This window comes from Nerophis lumbriciformis, linkage group LG02, assembly GCF_033978685.3.
Source record: "Nerophis lumbriciformis linkage group LG02, RoL_Nlum_v2.1, whole genome shotgun sequence".
Lineage (NCBI taxonomy): Eukaryota > Metazoa > Chordata > Actinopteri > Syngnathiformes > Syngnathidae > Nerophis > Nerophis lumbriciformis.
Genome location: NC_084549.2, coordinates 51,382,501 through 51,405,175, shown reverse-complemented (window position 1 = coordinate 51,405,175; position 22,675 = coordinate 51,382,501).

Here is a 22,675-nt window from a genome sequence, read left to right as displayed (position 1 = left end):
GGAACACCCCACAGGTGAACAGGCTAATTGGGAAAAGGTGGGTGCCATGATTGGGCATAAAAGCAGCTTCCTTGAAATGCTCAGTCATTCACAAACAAGGATGGGGCGAGGGTCACCATTTTGTGAACAATTGCTTGAGCAAATTGTCGAACAGTTTAAGAACAACATTTTTCAACGAGCTATTGCAAGGAATTAAGGGATTACACCATTTATGGTCCGCAATACCGTCAAAAGGTTCAGGGAATCTGGAGAAATCACTGCACGTAAGCGTCAAGGCTGAAAACCAACATTGAATGCCCGTGACCTTCGATCCCTCAGGCGATACATCAAGAAGTGACATCAGTGTGTAAAAGATATCACCACATGGGCTCAGGAACACTTCAGAAAACCACTGTCAGTAACTACAGTTTGTCGCTACATCTGTAAGTGCAAGTTAAAACTCTACTATGCAAAGCAAAAGCCATTTATCAAATACACCCAGAAATGTTGGCGGCTTCGTTGGTCCCGAGCTCATCTAAGATGGACTCATGCAAAGTGGAAAAGTATTCTGTGGTCGGACAAGTCCACAATTCAAATTGTTTTAGGAAACTGTGGACGTCGTGTCCTCCGGACCAAAGAGGAAAAGAACCATCCAGATTGTTAAAGGTGCAAAGTTCAAAAGCCAGCATCTGTGATGGTATGTGGGTGTATTAGTGCCCAAGGCATGGGTAACTTACACATCTGTGAAGGCACCATTAATGCTGAACATATGTTGCCATCCAAGCAACGGCTTTTTCATGAACGCCCCTGCTTATTTCAGCAAGACAAGGCCAAGCCACTTTCTACACGTTACAACAGCGTGGCTTCGTAGTAAAAGAGTGAGGCTCTAGACTCGTCTGCCTGTAGTTCAGACCTGTCTCCCATTGAAAATGTGTGGCACATTATAAAGCGTAAAATACGACAACGGAGACCCCAGACATTTGAACAACTTAAGCTGTACATCAAGCCAGAATGGGAAAAAATTCCACCTGAAAAGCTTCAAAAATTGTTTTCCTCAGTTCCCAAACGTTTACTGAGTAAACTGAGGAAAGGCGATGTAACACTGGTAAAAATTCCCCTGTGCCAACTTTTTTGCCTTTCCCCATGGGGCCCGGCCGGGCACAGCCCGAAGAGGCAACGTGGGTCCCCCCTCCAATGGGCTCACCACCCATAGCAGGGGCCATAGAGGCCGGGTGCAATGTGAGCTGGGCGGCAGCCGAAGGCAGGGCACTTGGCGGTCCGATCCTCGGCTACAGAAGCTAGCTCTTGGGACGTGGAACGTCACCTCGCTGGGGGGGAAGGAGCCTGAGCTAGTGCGCGAGGTAGAGAAGTTCCGGTTGGATATAGTCGGACTCACCTCGACGCACAGCAAGGGCTCTGGAACCAGTTCTCTCGAGAGGGGCTGGACTCTCTTCCACTCTGGCGTTGCCGGCAGTGAGAGGCGACGGGCTGGGGTGGCAATTCTTGTTGCCCCCCGGCTCAGAGCCTGCATGTTGGAGTTCAACCCGGTGGACGAGAGGGTAGCTTCCCTCGGCCTTCGGGTGGGGGGGACGGGTCCTGACTGTTGTTTGCGCTTACGCGCCAAACAGCAGCTCAGAGTACCCACCCTTTTTGGATTCACTCGAGGGAGTACTTGAGGGTGCTCCCCGGGTGATTCCCTCGTTCTACTGGGGGACTTCAACGCTCATATTGGCAACGACAGTGAAACCTGGAGAGGCGTGATTGGGAAGAATGGCCGCCCGGATCTGAACCCGAGTGGTGTTTTGTTATTGGACTTTTGTGCCCATCACGGATTGTCCATAACGAACACCATGTTCAAGCATAAGGGTGTCCATATGTGCACTTGGCACCAGGACACCCTAGGCCGCAGTTCTATGATCGACTTTGTAGTTGTGTCATCGGATTTGCGGCCTCATGTTTTGGACACTCGGGTGAAGAGAGGGGCGGAGCTTTCTACTGATCACCACCTGGTGGTGAGTTGGCTGCGATGGTGGGGGAGGATGCCGGACAGACCTGGCAGGCCCAAACGCATTGTGAGGGTTTGCTGGGAACGTCTGGCAGAGTCTCCTGTCAGAGAGAGTTTCAATTCCCACCTCCGGAAGAACTTTGAACATGTCACGAGGGAGGTGCTGGACATTGAGTCCGAGTGGACCATGATCCGCACCTCTATTGTCGAGGCGGCTGATTGGAGCTGTGGCCGCAAGGTAGTTGGTGCCTGTCGTGGCGGTAATCCTAGAACCCGTTGGTGGACACCGGCGGTGAGGGATGCCGTCAAGCTGAAGAAGGAGTCCTATCGGGTTCTTTTGGCTCATAGGACTCCTGAGGCAGCGGACAGGTACCGACAGGCCAAGCGGTGTGCGGGAAGCCATGGAAAACGACTTCTGGACGGCTTCGAAGCGATTCTGGACCACCATCCGCCGCCTCAGGAAGGGGAAGAAGTGCACTACCAACACCGTGTATGGTGAGGATGGTGATCTGCTGACCTCGACTGCGGAAGTTGTGGATCGGTGGAGGGAATACTTCAAAGACCTCCTCAATCCCACCAACACATCTTCCTATGAGGAAGCAGTGCCTGGGGATCTGTGGTGGGCTCTCCTATTTCTGGGGCTGAGGTTGCTGAGGTAGTTAAAAAGCTCCTCGGTGGCAAGGCCCCGAGGGTGGATGAGATCCGCCCGGAGTTCTTTAAGGCTCTGGATGCTGTGGGGCTGTCTTGGTTGACAAGACTCTGCAGCATCGCGTGGACATCGGGGGCAGCACCTCTGGATTGGCAGACCGGGGTGGTGGTTCCTCTCTTTAAAAAGGGGAACCGGAGGGTGTGTTCTAATTATCGTGGGATCACACTCCTCAGCCTACTGGAGAGGAAGCTACGCCGGATAGTCGAACCTCGGATTCAGGAGGAACAGTGTGGTTTTCGTCCTGGTCGTGGAACTGTGGACCAGCTCTATACTCTCGGCAGGGTCCTTGAGGGTGCATGGAAGTTTGCCCAACCAGTCTACATGTGCTTTGTGGACTTAGAGAAGGCATTCGACCGTGTCCCTCGGGAAGTCCTGTGGGGAGTGCTCAGAGAGTATGGGGTTTCGGACTGTCTGATTGTGGCAGTCCGCTCCCTGTATGATCAGTGTCAGAGCTTGGTTCGCATTGCCGGCAGTAAGTCGGACACGTTTCCGGTGAGGGTTGGACTACGCCAAGGCTGTCCTTTGTCACCGATTCTGTTCATAACTTTTATGGACAGAATTTCTAGGCGCTGTCAAGGCGTTGAGGGGATCCGGTTTGGTGGCTGCAGGATTAGGTCTCTACTTTTTGCAGATGATGTGGTCCTGATGGCTTCATCTGGCCAGGATCTTCAGCTCTCACTGGATCGGTTCGCAGCTGAGTGTGAAGCGACTGGGATGAGAATCAGCACCTCCAAGTCCGAGTCCATGGATCTCGCCCGGAAAAGGGTGGAGTGCCATCTCTGGGTTGGGGAGGAGATCTTTCCCCAAGTGGAGGAGTTCAAGTACCTCGGAGTCTTGTTCACGAGTGAGGGAAGAGTGGATCGTGAGATCGACAGGCGGATCGGTGCGGCGTCTTCAGTAATGCGGACGCTGTATCGATCCGTTGTGGTGAAGAAGGAGCTGAGCCGGAAGGCAAAGCTCTCAATTTACCGGTCGATCTACGTTCCCATCCTCACCTATGGTCATGAGCTTTGGGTTATGACCGAAAGGACAAGATCACGGGTACAAGCGGCCGAAATGAGTTTCCTCCGCCGGGTGGCGGGGCTCTCCCTTAGAGATAGGGTGAGAAGCTCTGTCATCCGGGGGGAGCTCAAAGTAAAGCCGCTGCTCCTCCACATCGAGAGGAGCCAGATGAGGTGGTTCGGGCATCTGGTCAGGATGCCACCCGAGCGCCTCCCTAGGGAGGTGTTTAGGGCACGTCCGACCGGTAGGAGGCCACGGGGAAGACCCAGGACACGTTGGGAAGACTATGTCTCCCGGCTGGCCTGGGAACGCCTCGGGATCCCCCGGGAGGAGCTGGACGAAGTGGCTGGGGAGAGGGAAGTCTGGGCTTCCCTGCTTAGGCTGCTGCCCCCGCGACCCGACCTCGGATAAGCGGAAGAAGATGGATGGATGGATGGATGGATTAACAGTAAAGGAACAAGTAGATTACTAATCAATTTTCTATCGCTTGTCCATCATAATTTTGACAAAATCATTGAATGAGAAATTATGTTACTGCATACGTCAGCAGCCAAATTAGGAGCTTTTGTTTGCTTATTTAGTACTAAAAGACAAGTTGTCTCGTATGCTCTCTATTTTATTCAATGCCAAAATTGTTCTTCGATTGCAATAAGAAACATATGTTTAATGTACCGTAAGATTTGTTCTTTAAATAAAGCCAGAAGTATCTAACACTTCTCTTAGGTAAATCTGTACAATAAATATAAGCATTTTCATCAACAATGTGATTTGCCTGAGTAGCTCCAGGACAGATTGAGGGACAACCAGAAGAAAATGGATAGATAGATAATTATCAAGGATTTCAAGGCGTCCAGAGCTGACATTAGAACTGTACTGAAAGGAACAGATTTTTTTATGCATCATGTCCAGTCTTTGATTTATGACATATCTGTTATGGACATCACACTTAAGACACACACACACTAGATTTTCTCATGCTTTACTACCTTTTTGTAATATATTTTTGTTGGCAATGTCATCATTTGCCAATTTGAAAAATGTCATGCACCTTTACAGCTGAGACGACTATTTTAAAACAAACCATGAACAGTTTCCGCAGTTCAACTACAAATGTTGCCTTTTTTGTGCTATTCGTGTTTTTGAGGTATTAGTTTCTGTTTTATTGTATTGACAACGTATTTGAATTGAAAACACAATGTATTAACATTGTTTCTTTTAAATAGTGTTACTTAATTCAAATGTGATTCATTTTGATTAATTGCAAAGCCTCTAACTAAATTTTTAAAAATGAATTGATTTATATAAGCTTTATGTAATATTTACAATGGCATCCATATAAAACAGCTAATGTGAAATCTGCTTAAATACAGTAGTAAAAATCATTATTCAGTATTATTTTACTTTAATATATAATACATCTTACATTTTAGTACATGTTACTTGAGAGAAGTTAATGGTCTTGTTTACTTTTGATACAATACCGATATTGGAGCCTTGAGTATTGACTGATACCAGTATTGATCTGATAAAATATAAGCAGGAATCATACATAGTTTTTAGTGTAGAATGTTCAAAAAGGTTTGATCAAGTGAAATCAACCAAACAGAGAACAATAGTAGATATTAAAACATTAATCTATTTATTCTTAACTGTTTGGAATTTACTTATGCTCTCTTTAAATTAAAGTTGAGTGGTATTTTATTTTATTTTTTTGCTGACATGTGCAAGTAAATGCAACTGTAATATTAAGAAATTAAAGGACCAGTTCAAGAATATTGCAAAGCACTAACTCCTATATTTAAAGGTTCCATATGTAGTAATGTCAGTAGAGCACCATCCCCACCATACACGGTGTTGACACTGCACTGCTTCCCCTTCCTGAGGCGGCGGATGGTGGTCCAGAATTGCTTCGAAGCCGTCCGGAAGTCTTTTTCCATGGCCTCCCCGAACTCCTCCCATGTCCGAGTTTTTGCCTCCGCGACCGCTGAAGCCGCACACCGCTTGGCCTGTCGGTACCTGTCTGCTGCCTCAGGAGTCCCATGATCCAAAAGAACCCGATAGGACTCCTTCTTCAGCCTGACGGCATCCCTCACCGCCGGCGTCCACCAACGGGTTCTAGGATTACCGCCACGACAGGCACCAACTACCTTGCGGCCACAGCTCCAATCGGCCGCCTCGACAATAGAGGTACGGAACATTGTCCACTCGGACTCAATGTCCAGCACCTCCCTCGTGACATGTTCAAAGTTCTTCCGGAGGTGGGAATTGAAACTCTCTCTGACAGGAGACTCTGCCAGGCGTTCCCAGCAAACCCTCACAATGCGTTTGGGCCTGACAGGTCTGTCCGGCATCCTCCCCCACCATCGCAGCCAACTCACCACCAGGTGGTGCTGACCTCGACTGCGGATGTTGTGGATCGGTGGAGGGAATACTTCGAAGACCTCCTCAATCCTACCAGCACGTCTTCCTATAAGGAAGCAGGGCCTGGGGAATCTGTGGTGGGCTCTCCTATTTCTGGGGCTGAGGTTGCCGAGGTAGTTAAAAAGCTCCTCGGTGGCAAGGCCCCGGGGGTGGATGAGATCCGCCCGGAGTTCCTTAAGGCTCTGGATGTTGTGGGGCTGTCTTGGTTGACAAGACTCTGCAACATCGCGTGGACATCGGGGGCGGTACCTCTGGATTGGCAGACCGGGGTGGTGGTTCCTCTCTTTAAGAAGGGGGACCGGAGGGTGTGTTCCAACTATCGTGGGATCACACTCCTCAGCCTTCCCGGTAAGGTCTATTCAGGTGTACTGGAGAGGAGGCTACGCCGGATAGTCGAACCTCGGATTCAGGAGGAACAGTGTGGTTTTCGTCCTGGTCGTGGAACTGTGGACCAGCTCTATACTCTCGGCAGGGTCCTTGAGGGTGCATGGGAGCTTGCCCAACCAGTCTACATGTGCTTTGTGGACTTGGAGAAGGCATTCGACCGTGTACCCCGGGAAGTCCTGTGGGGAGTGCTCAGAGAGTATGGGGTAACGGACTGTCTTATTGTGGCAGTTCGCTCCCTGTATAATCAGTGTCAGAGCTTGGTCCGCATTGCCGGCAGTAAGTCGGACACGTTTCCAGTGAGGGTTGGACTCCGCCAAGGCTGCCCTTTGTCACCGATTCTGTTCATAACCTTTATGGACAGAATTTCTAGGCGCAGTCAGGGCGTTGAGGGGATCCGGTTTGGTGGCTGCAGGATTAGGTCACTGCTATTTGCAGATGATGTGGTCCTGATGGCTTCCTCCGGCCAAGATCTTCAGCTCTCACTGGATCGGTTCGCAGCCGAGTGTGAAGCGACTGGTACGGGAATCATCACCTCCAAGTCCGAGTCCATGGTTCTCTCCCGGAAAAGGGTGGAGTGACATCTCCGGGTTGGGGAGGAGATCTTGCCCCAAGTGGAGGAGTTCAAGTACCTCGGAGTCTTGTTCACGAGTGAGGGAAGAGATGATCGTGAGATCGACAGGCGGATCGGTGCGGCGTCTTCAGTAATGCGGACGCTGTATCAATCCGTTGTGGTGAAGAAGGAGCTGAGCTGGAAGGCAAAGCTCTCGATTTACCGGTCGATCTACGTTCCCATCCTCACCTATGGTCATGAGCTTTGGGTCATGAACGAAAGGACAAGATCACAGGTACAAGCGGCCGAAATGAGTTTCCTCCGCCGAGTGGCGGGGCTCTCCCTTAGAGATAGGGTGAGAAGCTCTGTCATTCGGGGGGAGCTCAAAGTAAAGCCGCTGCTCCTCCACATCGAGAGGAGCCAGATGAGGTGGTTCGGGCATCTGGTCAGGATGCCACCCGAACGCCTCCCTAGGAAGGTGTTTCGGGCACGTCCGACCGGTAGGAGGCCACGGGGAAGACCCAGGACACGCTGGGAAGACTATCTCTCCCGGCTGGCCTGGGAACGCCTCGGGATCCCCCGGGAGGAGCTGGACGAAGTGGCTGGGGAGAGGGAAGTCTGGGCTTCCCTGCTTAAACCGCTGCCCCCGCGACCCGACCTCGGATAAGCGGAAGAAGATGGATGGATGGATGGATGGATGTAGTAATGTGGCCAAAAATGGTACTGCAATCCCGGTCAAAATTCTGTAGTGCCCTCCCACTCTCCATGACTGAGGTTGCCAGATACACAGCCAAATCCGAATCCTACTCCAAGTAACTTCAAATGGCAATCGACGAGTCCTACGCTGTAGGATTCTCATGTTTATACTTCTTGCAAGATGGTTTGCTAAGTAATTATTTTACTGATGTCGATTAGCCAAATGTATTTGTAAAGTTACGCACCAATATTTTTGTCGGGATTCGGGACAGATTGTTGGCATTACCCTGCTAAAATGTTGAGTTTGACTGCACCGACCACCGTTTAAATAATTATAAATAATAATATATAATAATATATAATAATATATTATATATCGCATAGGCCTACTTTGATAGCAAGTGAAGGCCAACAGTAAAATTCCCAGCACATTTTGTTCAGCATAACTCCATGTTGCATCCAACCTGACGCACTGCATTCTCTTCCATGCACGCACATCACCATCTTTCAGTGCAAAATGCAATTCTATGAGCCAACCCACGATACGCATAAATCATATAGCCTACGACCATGTCAATACATAAAGTAGAACATCATTACATGTAATGCATTATATTGTGCCAAGCAAATATCACCCCATATGTGTTTAGTGTACATACAGTACCAGAAACCGCAATTAGCCGTGTTAATGTTGGAACACACTTCTTCAGCAAATCTGCATATTGAGAACAAAATAGACACGGACAGTACCCATATACACATAAGTTTTATTTGTCGAAAATATACTTTTCTCTTTCAGTTGGATGCATACTTGCCAACCCTCCCGGATTTTCCGGGAGACTCCCGAAATTCAGCGCCTCTCCCGAAAACCTCCCGGGACAAATTTTCTCCCGAAAATCTCCCGAAATTCAGGCGGAGCTGGAGGGGGCGTGGCCTGAGTGAGTCCACGTCCGCTTTCCCACAATATAACGGACGGCGTGGCGAAGTTGGTAGAGTGGCCGTGCCAGCAATTGGAGGGTTGCTGGTTACTGGGGTTCAAGCCCCACCTTCTACCATCCTAGTCACGTCCGTTGTGTCCTTGGGCAAGACACTTCACCCCTTGCTCCTGATGGCTGCTGGTTAGCGCCTTGCATGGCAGCTCCCGCCATCGGTGTGTGAATGTGTGTGTGAATGGGTGAATGTGGAAATACTGTCAAAGCGCTTTGAGTACCTTGAAGGTAGAAAAGCGCTATACAAGTATAACCCATTTATCATTTATTTATTTATTATAAACAGCGTGCCTGCCCAATCACGTTATAACTGTAGAATGATCGAGGGCGAGTTCTTGGTTTCTTATGTGGGTTTATTGTTAGGCAGTTTCATTAACGTCCTCCCAGCGCGGCAACAACACACAACAGCAGCAGTCACGTTTTCGTCTACCATAAAGCAGTTCGTCTACCGTAAAGCAGTTCGTCTGCCGTAAACAGCAATGTTGTGACACTCTTAAACAGGACAATACTGCCATCTACTGTACATGCATATGTGACAATAACATCTAGGGCTTTTAGAGAGTGCACTGCACAACTGCGCACACAACAAGGAGACGAAGCAGAAGAACGAGGAAGATACAGCCATGGCGACGCCGACGACGAGTAAGATGAAGAAATACGCTTGTAAGTTCCAAGCCGCAGCTGGGATTGGACTTGGATAGCCTCCAGGAAGAAGTAGTGGACTACCAAGTGCTTGGCAGTGAAGATCTTCCTCAGGAAGCAAATATTGACCGGTTTTGGGCCATGCTAGGGAGAGATGGAAGATTCCAGATTCTAGTGCATTTGATGAAAGCACTTTTGTGCGTGCCACACAGCAATGCATCATTAGAGAGGGTGTTCAGCACGGTTAGAAAAATAGTGACAGAGAATAGAACAAGGATGGACAATTCAACCCTTAACTCAACAATGAGTAGATGAGTGTTATGTGTGTGTATATGTGTAAATAAATGAACACTGAAATTCAAGTATTTTTTATATATATATATATATATATATATATATATATATATATATATATATATATATATATATATATATATATATATATATATATATATATATATGAAATACTTGACTTGGTGAATTCTAGCTGTAGATATACTCCTCCCCTCTTAACCACGCCACCGCCCCACCCCCGACCACGCCCCCACCTCCCGAAATCGGAGGTCTCAAGGTTGGCAAGTACAGTATGGTTGGATGACATATCGACTTACAGGGTAGCGGGCATATATGTCCCCCGTTAGCCTACATGTCGATATGTAAGTATTCGTTGCACGAACATAGCTTCGTTAGAAAAAAATCCTAGACTGTATTAGACAATATATTTTACATACAAAATGTCCATTTCCATTTATTACAAGTAATAATGAAATGTAAATGCCTGACTTACCTATCAAGGACGAAATTAGCACGTTTGGCGTCAGATGAAAAAAATATTCTCTGCCTTCAATCAATGTTTATTTATATAGCCCTAAATCACAAGTGTCTCAAAGGTCTGCACAAGCCACAACGACATCCTCGGTACAGAACCCACATCAGGGCAAGGAAAAACTCACCCCAGTGGGACGTCGGGTGAATGACTATGAGAAACCTTGGAGAGGACCGCATATGTGGGTAACCCCCCCCCCCCCGCTCCCCCTCTAGGGGAGACCGAAAGCAATGGATGTCGAGTGGGTCTGGCATAATATTGTGAAAGTCCAGTCCCTAGTGGATCCAACATATCAGTGAAAGTCCAATCCACAGTGGATCCAACATAACAGCGAGAGTCCAGTCCATAGTGGGGTCAGCAGGAGACCATCCCGAGCGGAGACGGTTCAGCAGCGCAGAGATGTCCCCAACCGATGCACAGGCGAGCGGTCCACCACGGGTGCCGACCCTGGACAGCCAGCACTTCATCCATGGCCACCGGACTTGTGTGTCTCCCCCCAGGGTAGAGGGGGGCAGAGGAGGAAGAAAAGAAACGGCAGATCAATTGGTCTAAAAAGGGGGTCTATTTAAAGGCTAGAGTATACAAATGAGTTTTAAGATGGGACTTAAATGCTTCTACTGAGGTAGCATCTCTAACTGTTACCGGGAGGGCATTCCATAGTACTGGAGCCCGAATAGAAAACGCTCTATAGCCCGCAGACTTTTTCTGGGCTCTGGGAATCACTAATAAGCCGGAGTTCTTTGAACACAGATTTCTTGCCGGGACATATGGTACAATACAATCGGCAAGATAGGCTGGAGCTAGGCCGTGTAGTATTTTATACGTAAGTAGTAAAACTTTAAAGTCACATCTTAAGTGCACAGGAAGCCAGTGCAGGTGAGCCATTATAGGCGTAATATGATCAAACTTTCTTGTTCTTGTCAAAAGTCTAGCAGCCGCGTTTTGTACCAACTGTAATCTTTTAATGCTAGACATAGGGAGACCCGAAAATAATTTGTTACAGTAATCGAGAAGAGGCGTAACAAACGCATGAATAATGATCTCAGCGTCGCTAGTGGACAAAATGGAACGGATTTTAGCGATATTACTTACGGAGATGAAAAAAGGCCGTTTTAGTAACACTCTTAATGTGTGACTCAAATGAGAGAGTTGGGTCGAAGATAATTCCCTGATTCTTTATCGAGTCGCCTTGTGTAATTGTTTGGTTGTCAAATGTTAAGGTGGTATTATTAAATAAATGTCAGTGTCTAGCAGAACCGATAATCAGCATTTCCGTTTTCTTGGCGTTGAGTTGCAAAAAGTTAGCGGACATCCATTGTTTAATTTCATTAAGATACGCCTCCAGCTGACTACGATCCGGCATGTTGGTCAGCTTTAGGGGCATGTAGAATTGGGTGTCATCAGCATAACAGTGAAAGCTAACACCGTATTTGCGTATGATGTCACTTAGCGGCAGCATGTAGATACTAAAGAGTGCAGGGCCAAGAACCGAACCCTGGGGAACTCTGCACATTACCTTAACATAGTCCGATGTCACATTGCTATGGGAGACACACTGCATCCTGTCAGTAAGATTAGAGTTAAACCAAGACAAGGCTAAGTCTGACATTCCAGTACGTGTTTTAATACGCTCTAATAAAATATTATGATCGACGGTATCGAAAGCAGCGCTAAGATCAAGAAGCAGCAACATAGATGACGCATCAGAATCCATCGTTAGCAATAGATCATTAGTTATTTTTGCAAGGGCTGTCTCCATAGTGTGATTTGCCCTGAAACCGGATTGAAAAGGTCCACAGAGATTGTTAGACACTAAGTGTTCATTTAGCTGCTGTGCAACAATTTTTTCGAGGATTTTCGAAATAAAGGGAAGGTGGGACACCGGTCGGTAGTTTACCATGAGGTCAGGATCGAGGTTAGGTCTTTTGAGCAGAGGATGAATAACCACTTTTTTGAATGCTAGGGGAACAGTGCCGGAGGAAAGTGATAAGTTTTTAATATTTAGCACTGATGGACCTAATAATACAAAAAGCTCCTTGATAAGTTTCCCAGGAAGTGGATCAAGTAAACATGTTGTCTGTTTTATCCCACTTACATGCCGTAATAATTCCTCTAATGTTATTTTATCAAAAAGAGAGAGACTATTTTGGAGGGCAGTATCCGTCGTATATACAGTCGTATCTGTGTTAATAGAACCCAGTTTGTAGCTGGGATGCGTTGTCTTTCATCTCCTTTCTAATGAGTTCAATTTTCTTATTAAAGAAATTCATAAACTCATCTGCCGAGTGGGTGGAGCTACTGGTAGGAGTCCCTTGTTGGGCCTTCAATCGTCTCCATCTTTCAAAGGCACCCCGATACAAATCCTTGTTTTGTTCCTGGCTTTGTCATGAATAAGTTGAGAATCGTAACGACGCCTTTTAGATTTACTAAGGTCTGACATGTTTAGTAACTTTACCAGTGGCAGTAGCTCTACAAAGAGGGCGGTGCGTAACTGGCAAACTGTGAGTGTCTGTACACTCACAGACTTTTTAATTGGTCAAACGGTGGAGGGCAGGGCATCGAAATGAAAACTATAACAATATTTCAGGGCTGTAAATCTAATTGTGAAATGATCATATCCCGGCCGAACTCCCGTTATCCGTTATAAAGGAATTCGAAAAAAACATGATTTATTAATGCCTTTTGACATATCAGGGCCATTTAATGACTACTTGACATGGAATTATTACATATGTCACCTTTAAGGTTATTATATACTAAATATTAAAACATAATTTCTTCATTTTTTATCAATAAAAATCATTTTGTTCTTACTAATTACCATACTGGTTGTGGTAACTTAAGCTGCAAGTATCTTGATTCTTCTGCATGTCTTGCATGTACTGAAAAATGTACAAGAATCTTTGAAGTCTTGACTTGTTTATTTTAATAAAATTGTTACACTCTTGTCTTTTATTTGGTGTTTGTGCCCACAAGTTGTTTTTTTTGTTTGCATTGCCTACACAGATCAATTCAAATGTGAAAGGTACCCAACCCTAATTTTGTGTGTCTGTTCTTTATAAATTTTAAAGAAACATTCACCATCGATCTTATTTGCGGCTTAACTTTTATCCGGTTGGGAGAACACATTCAATTTCAAAAAGAAAAGTGAGCATATCCCTTCCAACATTAGAAAGCATAATGACAGTGTAAGAGTTGCCAAGACGTGTTGGAGTCGCTTTTAGGTCACAACTGTGGTTGAGTTGTTTTGGTCTGGAGAGAGGTGAGGAATAGAAATAAGAGAAAAGAGGAAATAGAGAAAAAGCCCACAGGAAGAAGAAAAAAAGAGATATCACATTTGTTTCCTCTCTTTCAGCTCAAACCCCAGAGACTTTTTTTTTTCATTCTTCATTTTAATGACTTCCTCTCTGACATGGTTTTTGCAAAGGTCGCTAAGGGTAGGCTAGGTTACTTATACTGGAGCTGCTGCAAAGGTTGACAGGATGACAAAAGCATGCGGTGCCAGATAAGTCTAGAAAAAGTGCAGCTCTCCTGTGGAACAGTGGCACAAATTAGTCATCTGCAAGCGTTTATCGCAACCCAATGCTTACAACATATGTGACCACTGAGCTTCCTTCTTCATAGGCAGGATTTCTAAAGTCTGCTTAACTCATTACACCGAGAGTAGGGAGACACAAATTGGTACACAAGAATATCAACTTGAAGGACAGGTTGACGTTACAATCATAGATCCTGTAAAGATCTGTCAGTTTGTGGTCATTTTTCTTTTTTTTACCAGGGATGTGTGCATTTCACATTTCAACCAATATGCTCGAAATTCCCGGTACCTGGGAATCAATACCAGTTTTCGGGAATTTGTGGATATGCGTTAATTTGGTTAGGCTGACATTGATAACCAGAGGTGTGGCCTCGAGTCTATTCGCCCGGTTTGCAATTGTTTGTGAGTGTTCTGCAACGTTTGCAGATTTAAGTGGGGAAGGATAGACATGTTCGGACGCATGGCTGGGGATTGTGTGTCTCTTGTTAAACCGGGACAGTGTTTGGTATTTCCTCTGCCGGTACAATGTGTTGTGTGGCTGTTTGTTAATTGTTGTTAGGAAAGGAGCTGCTTGGTTGGGTGAATTTGGTGTGTATGGGTACTTTTTGGGCGCTTTGAGTGATGCCGCAGTGACGGTGACGGATGTGATTGTTTCAGACCTGTGTATTTGGGGGTCTCACGCCAAGGGACGGGGCCTGTTTTGTTGCTTTTGGTTGTGATTTTGTTTAGCCTCGAGGCGCCTTCAGGGTCCTGGGTGTGGGGGTCGGCCTCTTAGCCGTATACCTCTGATGCCTTCTGCATGGGCTGCGGGCTGCACACACACCTACAGGACTCTGAGGGAATGGTGTGCAGGGAGGCGATGTAGAGTACTCTAAGAGGCTCTAGTCCTCCTGACTTGTGCCCTGATCGTCCATCCCTCAATTTTAACTGCATGTTAGACACTCAGGGTTTGGGGCGGCGGGGCATGGTCGGCACCCACCATGCCCCTGATGTACCCCATCATTAGTCCCCACCTGCATACATATCTCTGTCATGCTACAGCACATACATCAATAGGGACTGGAGGTCGGCTGTAATGGCAAACCTCCTAATTTTAACTACACATTAGACACTCTGGGGGCCCTATACACTCCCACATAACATGCACAAATCGGATAGGATAGGGGTACGGCGCCCCCCTCATTGCCTCCTAGATCCGCACAGGTTTTGGGGACTGCGGTTTGGTGGCCTGACAATCCCGTGCAGGGACCGCGCTGATGTTGTGAGGGTAAGGCATGCTCTGTCTGTGGGAGGAGTTTTGCGCCTTGTTGAGATCACAGCCGGGGGCAAGGGGGTGGGTTCTATCTCTGCTGGGGAGGTATACTTGGCCGAGGGTGGAATGGCTGGATGGAGTTGTTGTTGTAGTTGTGGTGTTATTTGGTGTACTCAGGGGGGTGGTTGTGCACAGGTTGGGGTCTTTGGGGTAGCTTGCGGTTTTTCGTTTTGATCTGGCCAGGTGGTGCTGGCTGTCGGGAGTTTTGCATCGGTTGTCTTTGCTGCAATTCAGATCGAAGTAGAGGAGCATAGGGCAGACGTTCCCTTTTGGCTCGATGTTTTTGTCTGGTTAACACACTTCACTTTACCCGTCAATCGGTCTGCAAGCTCTGATTTCAGGTCAGAATGACGAGGCCGCCGATTTGTGACAATCTGGTTACTTTATTGTTAGTTTTGCAGGACACAACCGTTCATCACTCTACTGCGCAGTGCAGCGCTATCGCTCTCTCTCTTTGCTCGCCCACTCACTCACTGACGTCACTCAGCCAACATGTTCCCATTCTCACAAACACACATACTGTACGATTCTCTCATGAGTTAAACCCGCTTCTCTGCTGTGCACGTGTAGATACGTAGACGCGCACACAGCTGCTTAGATTGATGCCAAATATTAGCAGAGTTAAAACTGCCTAATTAGCAGTTAACTAATGCAAGTGAAATGATTATGTTTTGTAACAAATTGGTACAATTTGTGTTTTATCTTTAACAAAAATGTACCTGCTACATGTTTTTAGTACTTACTAATAATTGTATTTTTCTTATAGCACAGACCAGGAGGGGCAACCATAAATCATGAAACATTTAATATAATGTAAATAAAGCTTTTTATTATATTCAAACCTAATCCTTGATTATGGCAGACTATACGTAAAAAGGAAAATTGTAAATTGTCTTTGAGTGAAACAAGAAAAGCCCAATGTGTTTAATGCCTTTTAATCTATATTTTAACATTCTAAAATTGTTCTTAGCGTGCAATAGAAAACATACGTTTATTTTACTGTAAGATGTTCTGTTAAAATAAAGCCAATATTGAAATTTTTTGTAGTTCCATTTATTTTGAAAAGTAACCTAATTATTGGCATCGGGACAACCCTAATACATACACACATCCATACATTTATATATATATATATATATATATATATATATATATATATATATATATATATATATATATATATATATATATATATATATATATAGGGCAGCACGGTGGCACAAGGGTTAGTGCATGTGCCTCACAATACGAAGGTCCTGAGTAGTCCTGAGTTCAATCCCGGGCTCGGGATCTTTCTGTGTGGAGTTTGCATGTTCTCCCCGTGACTGCGTGGGTTCCCTCCGGGTACTCCGGCTTCCTCCCACCTCCAAAAAACATGCACCTGGGGATAGGTTGATTGGCAACACTAAATTGGCCCTAGTGTGTGAATGTGAGTGTGAATGTTGTCTGTCTATCTGTGTTGGCTCAGTGATGAGGTGGCGACTTGTCCAGGGTGTACCCTGCCTTCCGCCCGATTGTAGCTGAGATAGGCTCCAGCACCCCCCGCGTCCCAAAAGGGACAAACGGTAGAAAATGGATGGATGGATATATATCAGTGACGTGCAGTCACTAGAGGAAAGGAAAAAAATGTAAAAAGAAAAAAAATTATTAAATTGTTATATGTATCCAGTGATTATACTATAAAGTTATTTTCCATTTAACTTCACCAGTTTTAGATTATTTTTATTCAAAATCGCTGAATTTTCACATTTGCCGTTCAAATACTGAGAAGAGATGGTGCGGTGAACAGCAGCCAGTTGAGGCACGTCACTCAGTGCCTCAACATGGATTCCGGACTCGGCTAACTGCTGGCCTGCTGTGCAGTGAGACCGTATTGCTATATGAATTATGTTATACATTTCCATAGTTTAGTTAGCTGAGGTATATAATGTACAGTGTATTTTGTCAACAACTGTATGTGTGTAACGTATTTCTTGTGCTGAGCGATCATAAAGCGGCTGCAAAAGAAGCACTGGCTGAGGCTCCAGTAACCCCGCCTCCTGCAAGCCTGCCGTAGAATTGTTATATCAACTAAAGCCCACACTTAAACGTTCCACGTGCAAGATTGAATCTATTTAAAAAAGTTATTTCATAAGAAGCCAAAAAGTGCAAAAACAATAATGTTCGTGTTGGAGGAGTTGTGAATGACTGCAGGGCCACAACATTAGGTACACCTGCAGACTGCAGGTGTATCTAATTCACAACTCCTCCAACATGAACATTATTGTTTTTGCACTTTTTGGCTTCTTATTAAATAACTTTTGTAACCTATTTTCATGGGCTTTACTCTTTGTGATGTTAAGTTCCTGTTATGCCCTGTTATACAGTATATGCCTTGAGCTCTTATTTTGAAGGCGCTAAGAGCGGAAGTGATGTCACGTTGCGGAGGTTTTTGAAAGAAGGTAAATAAAGTGGTCCTCGTGTAAACTGGAGCCTCCGTGTTTGTTATTTTGTAGTTTCATACAGTATAGGCGACATTTATAAACCCTCGGTTACACTTTTTTAAATAGATTCAATCTTGCACGTGGAAAGTTTAAGTGAGGGCTTTAGTTGCGGCGCATGGACTTAATTTCTAAGTAAAGGTAAGACCATAATAAAGTTTTTTTTTATTAAATGTGCTTTTTTGTGTGCTACAGTTTGTATGTATAAAGTTAAAGTTAAGTTAAAGTACCAATGATTGTCACACACACACTAGGTGCAATGAAATTTGTCGTCTGCATTCGACCCATCCCCTTGTTCACCCCCTGGGAGGTGAGGGGAGCAGTGGGGAGCAGTGGGCAGCAGCGGCGCCGCGCCTGGGAATCATTTTTGGTGATTTAACCCCCAATTCCAACCCTTGATGCTGAGTGCCAAGCAGGGAAGAATGCTGGTATGAGCTTTTAAACACAACCCGTTAACTGCTGCCAATCAAATGGTGAATAAGTTACTCTTTAGGGTTCATATGTTTGTAAATTTGACTGTGATGAAGTCAGTGCCTCACCAGCCATCAACCTCACCGCACGTCACTGATATATATATATGTATATATCCATCCATTAATTTCCTACCGCTTGTCCCTTTTGGGGTCGTGGGGGGTGCTGGAGCCTATCTCAGCTGCATTCGGACTGAAATGGGGCGTATACCCTGGACAAGTCGCCACCTCATCACAGGGCCAACACAGAGGAAGCCGGAGTACCCGGAGGGAACCCACGCAGTAACGCAGTCACAGGGAGAACATGCAAACTCCACACATATATATACAGGTATATATGGATGTGTGTTTGTATGTATACATGTATGTATAAATATATGCATATATATATATATATATATATATATATATATATATATATATATATATACATATATATATATATATATATATATATATATATATATATATATATATATATATATATATATATATAAGTGTCCTGGGCATGATGTTAAAGTGCATCCGGCAGTGGAGACTCCTCTATGGGGTCTTGGGGCACTAGGAGGTTAACCCCTTTACTACTGTTACCCCAGGTGGCACTTGGCAAAGGCCTAGTACCTGACTGTCCCCTAGCCAGGGATACGGTGAAGACCTCAATGGCGGAGCAGGCGGAAGACGGTAGATTAAAAACTACCATAACGGCTGCGATGGCGGAAGAAGGCTGCATCAGAAAAGGGTCCCCAGTCGTCTTGGACTCCATGCCACTGGACCCTGACCCGATTCTGTCAAGGATCGTGTGGTGACTGTCTGTGCACCAGTCTCCCCACGTAAAACAAAGTCACGCACAGGCATCCTCCATAAAGGGATACACCCCTACCAGGAGGATCATCATACTCGTTCGAGTGACCGCCGATGATATGCATATGTGCAAATGTATGTAAATATATATATATATATATATATATATATATATATATATATATATATATATATATATATATATACAAACCCCGTTTCCATATGAGTTGGGAAATTGTGTTAGATGTAAATATAAACGTAATACAATGATTTGCAAATCCTTTTCAACCCATATTCAATTGAATGCACTACAAAGACAAGATATTTGATGTTCAAACTCATTAATTTTATTTTTTTTTTGCAAATAATAATTAACTTAGAATTTCATGGCTGCAACACGTGCCAAAGTAGTTGGGAAAGGGCATGTTCACCTCTGTGTTACATCACCTTTTCTTTTAACGACACTCAGTAAACGTTTGGGAACTGAGGAGACACATTTTTTAAGCTTCTCAGGTGGAATTCTTTCCCATTCTTGCTTGATGTACAGCTTAAGTTGTTCAACAGTCCGGGGGTCTCAGTTGTGGTATTTTAGGCTTCATAATGCGCCACACATTTTCAATGGGAGACAGGTCTGGACTACAGGCAGGCCAGTCTAGTACCTGCACTCTTTTACTATGAAGCCACGTTGATGTAACACGTGGCTTGGCATTGTCTTGCTGAAATAAGCAGGGGTGTCCATGGTAACGTTGCTTGGATGGCAACATATGTTGCTCCAAAACCTGTATGTACCTTTCAGCATTAATGGCGCCTCCACAGATGTGTAAGTTACCCATGCCTTGGCCACTAATATACCCCCATACCATCACAGATGCTGGCTTTTCAACTTTGCGCCTATAACAATCCGGATGGTTCTTTTCCTCTTTGGTCCGGAGGACACGACGTCCACAGTTTCCAAAAACAATTTGAAATGTGGACTCGTCAGACCACAGAACACTTTTCCACTTTGTATCAGTCCATCTTAAATGAGCTCAGGCCCAGCGAAGCCGACTGCGTTTCTGGGTGTTGTGGATAAACGGTTTTTGCCTTGCATAGGAGAGTTTTAACTTGCACTTATAGATGTAGCGACCAACTGGGCATGGGTAACTTACACATCTGTGAAGGCACCATTAATGCTGAAAGGTACATACAGGTTTTGGAACAACATATGCTGCCATCTAAGCGCCGTCTTTTTCATGGACGCCCCTGCTTATTTCAGCAAGACAATGCCATGCCACATTCAGCATGTGTTACAACAGCGTGGCTTCGTAAAAAAAGAGTGTGGGTATTTTCCTGGCCCGTCTGCAGTCCAGACCTGTCTCCCATCGAAAATGTGTGACGCATTGTGAAGCGTAAAATACGACAGCGGAGACCCCGTACTGTTGAATGACTGAAGCTCTACATAAAACAAGAATGGGAAAGAATTCCACTTTCAAAGCTTCAACAATTAGTTTCCTCAGTTCCCAATCGTTTATTGAGTGTTGTTAAAAGAAAAGGTGTTGTAACACAGTGGTGAACATCCCCTTTCCCAACTTCTTTGTCACGTGTTGCTGGCATCAAATTCTAAAGTTAATGATTATTTGCAAAAAAAAAAAATGTTTATCAGTTTGAACATCAAATATGTTTTCTTTGTAGCATATGCATATGTGTTGAAAATGATTTGCAAATCATTGAAATTCCGTTTATATTTACATCTAACACAATTTCCCAACTCATATGGAAACGGGGTTTGTACATTACAATATGCTAGGAGACAGACCACTAATAAGTAATGTTGTACTTTGTTTATTACTAGTGACAGAAAAATTGACTGGAGAAACGTTGTGGCATTTAATAGTGATAATGCCAGTGTCATGAAGGGGAAGCACAATTCTGTTGTCAGCAGAATCAAAGACATGCAGCCATCCCTAATTGACATGAGATGCATCTGTCATCTGGTCCAGCTGGCCACAGGATGTGGCATTAGGGCTATTGAAGACATCCTCAGCAGTATATATGCTCACTTTGACATCAGGTAAGCATATTGATATGCCGCATGTTACACTTGCACATAAGTTAAAAGAGAGCCTCTGTCCCACAATTTGACAGTTATTGGATGTCATTTTGGTTCCCTGGTTTTTCATTATTTAACAACTTCTTTCCTATTTTCATTTAAAAAAAAAATGTTTTATCTTTCTCAACTTTAGTGCCAAACGTTGTGAAATCTTCAAAGAGTTTGTGGAATTCACAGACTCAGAAACTTTGAAGATACTCCGATACTGTGCAACCAGGTGGCTCAGCTTGCTGACTTGCATAAACCGGGTGCTCAACCAGTGGGATGCACTGCAGGCATATTTTTCACATATACTCACATACATATATAGGTACATACGCTCCCACATACATACACAAATACAGTACATATTTACATACTCAGAGTTCGTACATCCACACGCACATTCAATATACAAACATACACATACACATACTGTACATATACACTCGCTGTACAAACACATACACATTCTGTACATATACATTCACTGTACAAACATACACATACACATTCTGTACATATACATTCAATGTACAAACATACACATACACATACTGTACATATACATTCACTGTACAAACACATATACACATTCTGTACATATACAAGTACATATGCATACGTACACTCATGCACATAATCACGTTTCATCAAACATATATTAACGTTGTTGCCCTAGGTTAAACTGGGTATAACACATGGCACACTTACAAAGCTTAACCTATTGTTACTATAAGAATCTCCAAGGTTAATGTAGGTTGCTTCTCTTTCTCCCCCTCCATTTTTCTGCATTCTTTCGTATCTCAAGTTATCATTACGTATATGTATTGTTGAATTTGAACAACTGTATTGTTGATAATAGAGGTAAATTATTGGTATTGTTCATTATCAATAGCGCTATTTCTATTGGTATTTGTATTGCTCCATTTGTAGTGTAATAATGCTCATTGTCATTTCTGTATTATTTTTTATTTTCGCTAACTGCTTATTTGCTATCACGTTTACCATCATATTTGTACATGTTGTATTTGCTGATGTTTCTCTATTGTTGTTGTTGTGTTTGCTGTTGTTGTTTTTGTCTCTCTGTCTAATCCCCTCTTGTCCCCACAATTTCCCCCTCTGTCTTCTTTTTGTTCTCTTTCTATCCCCTCCTGCTCCGGCCCGGCTGCACCAAATGATAATATAAATACATTTAATAAAGTCAAATACAAATAAGGCAACAAGAGAAGTATCCTACACTTCTCTTTTGTAAAGTAAATCTGAACAGCCGATATGGGCATCTACATCAACTATATGATTTGCCTGAGAAGCTGGACAGGACAAAAAAAAACAAAAAAAAAGACTTAGCCGCAAAGCAGCCAAACCTCATGCTTTAAGCGGGAGAGTGACATAATTTAACCCTTTCTCACGCCACACTTGACATTTCTTATATTTTCCCATTCACTACCCTATATTTATTTTTCATAATAACAAACTTGTTTCCAGTTTCCCTCGTGGCCTGCTGTAGTTCGAGTAATTCTGATTGACTTACCGAAAGAACCAATCACAGACCAATCCACAAATTATTTTGCTTAAATCTAACTAACCATGGAAGGCACCACACTATGTAAACCAATGAGAAGCGACATAAGGCGAGTCTTTGTGTCTTTATTTTACACACACACTCATACTTGCCAACCTTGAGACCTCCGATTTCGGGAGGTGGGGGCTGGGGGGCGGGGGGCGTGGTCGGGGGTGGGGCGGGGGGCGTGGTTGGGGGCGTGGTTAAGATATATATATATAAGAAATACTTGACTT